Here is a 4,639-nt window from a genome sequence, read left to right as displayed (position 1 = left end):
GTGGGGATAAGATATGCCCCCACCCTCTGGAGGTTTTTAAAACCTAAGTCGAGACCTCCATAGAACCCCGGTGATGCGAAGTGACATGCCCGAGGACTGGCACCCCTCTGGGCTAGGGTGGTGGTTAATCCGGCCCCACCTCTGGAGGTTTTCAAAACCTAAGTCGAGACCTCCATAGACCCCGGTGATGCGAATACCGAAGCCCGAGGACTGGCACCCCTCTGGGCTAGGGTGGTGGTTAATCCGGCCCCCCCTCTGGAGGTTTTCAAAACCTAAGTCGAGACCTCCATAGACCCCGGTGATGCGAATACCGAAGCCCGAGGACTGGCACCCCTCTGGGCTAAGGGGATGGTTTGGGTGGCCTCCCCTTCAATCCCGATGATTCGTTCGATATATGCCCAGGGAGGTGAACACTTCTCTGGGCGTGAGGGGGTCGAGCGTATGAGGGTTGTACCCCGTTATGGTTCCTACTATAAACGAATCCGAGCGGCGGGTCCACAGGCCACCGACCACCTGCCCACTTGCGGGGTGGGTGCGACGGGCCGCCCGCCGGCAGTTGTCCCCGTTCCTAACCTAACTCTTGCCCGTGCGCGAGTCGAAAGGGGCATACAAACCCCCGAGGCGAAGACCGGCGTTCCGCTTGGTCTAATGTGGGATCTCCCAGATTTTCCCCTCCGCGGGGACTTGGGAGCGCACCACCGGGCCCCCGCGCTGGAAACGGCCGGAGGCAAAGAGCGCATTAGAGGTGTCACGGATCGGTCTTTTTAAACGGACCGCGGCTGGAAGTTCGCAGGGGAAGAGGCGCTCGGTTTACGGTTCCCGGGCCCGACCCCCTTCGTCTTCTTAAATCGAGAAAACTAACCGTAGGCTCCGGGGGGGCGAATCGTAAAACCTTTGCCGACCTCCTCGCACTGCGAGGGGGCCAGGATTTTGCGGCTTGTCCGCGTATCGGTCCTACCAAGGACCGCGGCTGGAAGTTCGGTGGTGAGCCCTCGACCTTACGAGATTGGGGGCAAAACCCTTCGTCTTCTGAACATCAGACGGCTCCGGGGGGGGCGTACCGTAAAACCTATGCCGACCTCCTCGCGCTTTGAGGGGGCCAGGAAATTCTCTTCCATTCTCTTCCCTTAAACGGACGTCCTTTACGCCCGTTCGAAATGCGGCATACCCGGAGCACCAGGGGCAGGCTTCTAATCCGAAATAATACCGGCTTTTAGAACGATCCTCCCCGCCACGTGCTCCAGCCTCCATGGCTCGTGGACCCCCCGTAACAGGGGGTCCGCTTGTCCCAGAATCGTTCCGAGGGAGACTTAGCCGATCCGTCGGTCTAATTTCCACCGCAGTTTGGGTCCGTTAAAAGGTCCGAGTCGGTGGTGCCTTAGGGTCGGGATCCTATTGAGGGAAGGAACCGGCCCCTAGCCTGCACCGTCCGGGCCTTGAATCGTACATTTTCCAAGTAGTCAAACCCCCGATTGCAGACCCACCTCCGGGGGGTCTCGTTCGAAAAGCCTTTCCGCGGTGCGCGTCTCTTCCTCCTTCGGGGGGTCGAGTTCCACGCACCACCGACTCTCTCTCTTTCCCCAAGCCGGGTTTGAGTACCAGAGGGATCGGCCTGGTTGATCCTGCCAGTATCATATGCTTGTCTCAAAGATTAAGCCATGCAAGTCTAAGTACACACGGGCGTTGGTACAGTGAAACTGCGAATGGCTCATTAAATCAGTTATGGTTCCTTTGATCGCTCCACACGTTACTTGGTATAACTGTGGTAATTCCAGAGCTAATACATGCAAACGAAGCGTTGGAAGTGGGGGTGCCGTTTCGAGGTGGTCGGTGACTGGTTCACCTTCCCCCCTCGGCGCCCCCCACGGATACGTGCATTTATCAGAACCAAAAAACCCCCTCCCGACTCCGGTCGGGTCCGCTTTGGTGACTCTAGATAACCTTTGGCCGATCGCAGAGCCCTTCGGGGCGGCGACGTCTCATTCGAGTGTCTGCCCTATCAACTTTCGACGGTAGTCTACGGGACTACGTGTGGTGACCACGGGTAACGGGGAATCTGGGTTCGATTCCGGAGAGGGAGCCTGAGAAACGGCTACCACATCCAAGGAAGGCAGCAGGCGCGCAAATTACCCATTCCCGACACGGGGAGGTAGTGACGAAAAATATCGGTGCGAGGCCCCGTTTGAAGGTTTCGGGACCGAAATGAACTCAATCTACGTCCGTGGGTGAGGACCCATTGGAGGGCAAGTCTGGTGCCAGCAGCCGCGGTAATTCCAGCTCCAATAGCGTATGTTAACGTTGCTGCAGTTAAAAAGCTCGTAGTTGGATCCGGGGACGGGTCCCGGCTGCCGGGCCTCTGCCCGTCCGGACTTCGCGGTGGGAAGCTGCCCCTCTCCGGGGGGGTTGGGGACCCCCGCGGGTCTCTGGGTTGGAGGTCGCGGGACCTTGTCCCTACTCATCCGGTGTCCTCTGCTCCCTTCCTCCGCGGAGAGGCCCTTAGCTGGGTCGTCCGCCGCGGTTGAATACGTGGGGGGCGGAAGGGTCCGGTGCGTTTACTTTGAACAAAACAGAGTGCTCAAAGCAGGCCGAAGCGTGCCTTGAATGGACTGAGCTAGGAATAATGGAATAAGGCCTTCCCATGGGGGGCGAGTCGGAGCTCTTCGGCGAGGCGGCCGGGTGGGGCCGTTTACTGGCCGCCGCACGGTTCCCCGAGCCGGGGGGGTATCCGACCGCTCTCTTGGTCCTATTTCGTGGGTTTGACGGACCAAAGGTCATGATTAAGAGGGACGGCCGGGGGCATTCGTACCGCACCGAGAGAGGTGAAATTCGTAGACCGGTGCGGGACGGACAAAAGCGAAGGCATTTGCCAAGAATGTTTTCATTAATCAAGAACGAAAGTCGGAGGATCGAAGACGATCAGGTACCGTCGTAGTTCCGACCGTAAACTATGCCGACCCGCGATCCGGCGGCGTTGGGTTAACGACTATGACCCGCCGGGCAGCGTCCGGGAAACCACGAGTCTTTGGGCTCTGGGGGGAGTACGGTTGCAAAGCTGAAACTTAAAGGAATTGACGGAAGGGCACCACCAGGAGTGGAGCTTGCGGCTTAATTTGACTCAACGCGGGGAACCTAACCCGGCCCGGACACGGTAAGGATTGACAGATTGACGGCTCTTTCTCGATTCTGTGGGTGGTGGTGCATGGCCGTTGGTAGTTCGTGGAGCGATTCGTCTGGTCAATTCCGGTAACGAACGAGATCCCATCCTTTAAGTAGTTACACGGCCCCTCTCCTGGGTCGGACTCTATCCCCGAAGGTCCCCGTTCGCGGGGGGTCCCCATCGGGGTGGGGGTGTTGGGGGTTTCGGCGGGGGTCCGGTTCTACCCCGGATCGGTTCGGGGAGGTGATGCGGTTGACGGGGGTTCAGTTCTGCGTCGAGTGGGTGGCTCCGGCCTCTCCCCTTCGCGTTCGGTTCCCTCCCCGATGCCGTCCGCACCTCGTTCCGCTCTCCGGGTGTGGGTTGTCCGTCCTTCGCCTTCGCCTTCCCTCTCCCCTCCCCGGTGCCCTCCCGCTTACCGCGGGCCTGAAGGTTGGGGTTCGCCCGGTGGGAATCAGCGGTCGGTGGCTAAACTTCTTAGAGCGATTTGTGGCACAGAAGCCACTTGAGAAATGGAGCAATAACAGGTCTGTGATGCCCTTAGAAGTCCGGGGTCGCACGTGAGCTACAATGGCTGGTTCAACATGTAAGTTACCCTACGCCGAGAGGTGCGGGCAATCCTATGAACGCCATTCCCCGCTGGGGACAGGGGATTGCAACTATTCCCCTCGAACGAGGAATTCCAAGTAGGCGCGGGTCACCAGCCCGCGTCGATTAAGTCCCTGCCCTTTGTACACACCGCCCGTCGCTACTACCGATCGGATGCCTCGGTGAGGTCCTCGGACCGTCCCCGGGGCGGCCCTCGAACGGGGGTCGCCTCCGGGCGATGGGAAGTCGATCGAACCCGGACATCTAGAGGGAGTAAAAGTCGTAACAAGGTTTTCGTAGGGGAACCTGCGGAAGGATCAATAACGGTGACCTGGCCGCGGTCGGCGCCCGCCGTCCGTGCCGGTTGTCGAGTAGGACTCGAGAGGCCAAACCTCCCCCGGCGGGTACCTTCAAGGTATGGACCGCAGAAGCCTCGTACCTTTCGTAGTCGGCCGACGTGAGTCTCTCCCCCCTCCGGGTGGGTGGACGTAGCGAGCCGGCTTCGGAACTCGGGGTTATGCGAGGACCGCCTTAGGTGCATAGGTACCCCGGTCCGCCCCCCTCGTTCGCGGGGGGGAGAGTGGCGCCGGAGCCGCCCGCCGGGTCGTTAAACAAACCATTGATCGTTGAAGGCTTTGATTGTGCGTGCGCGAGTCAAAGGGGCTTACTCACCCCCAGGGCGTTGGCCGGTGCTCGCCGGCCTCGGTGGGATCTCCCTGAACCCATCCCCCCGGCACAGGGGGCGGTGGTGGACGGGAGCGTACCGCCGGGCGAAACTCTTTCCCCTCGCGGGGTTAGAGCGGAGCTTAAGAGCGCATGCAAATAACCCCGATGTTGGCTTCGCAGAGACGGACCGTATAATAGTCTAAGGCCGGTGCGCGAGTTGAAGGGGCCTCA

This window comes from Hoplias malabaricus, unplaced genomic scaffold, assembly GCF_029633855.1.
Source record: "Hoplias malabaricus isolate fHopMal1 unplaced genomic scaffold, fHopMal1.hap1 scaffold_29, whole genome shotgun sequence".
NCBI lineage: Eukaryota > Metazoa > Chordata > Actinopteri > Characiformes > Erythrinidae > Hoplias > Hoplias malabaricus.
Note: the sequence above shows the minus strand (reverse complement) of the source record.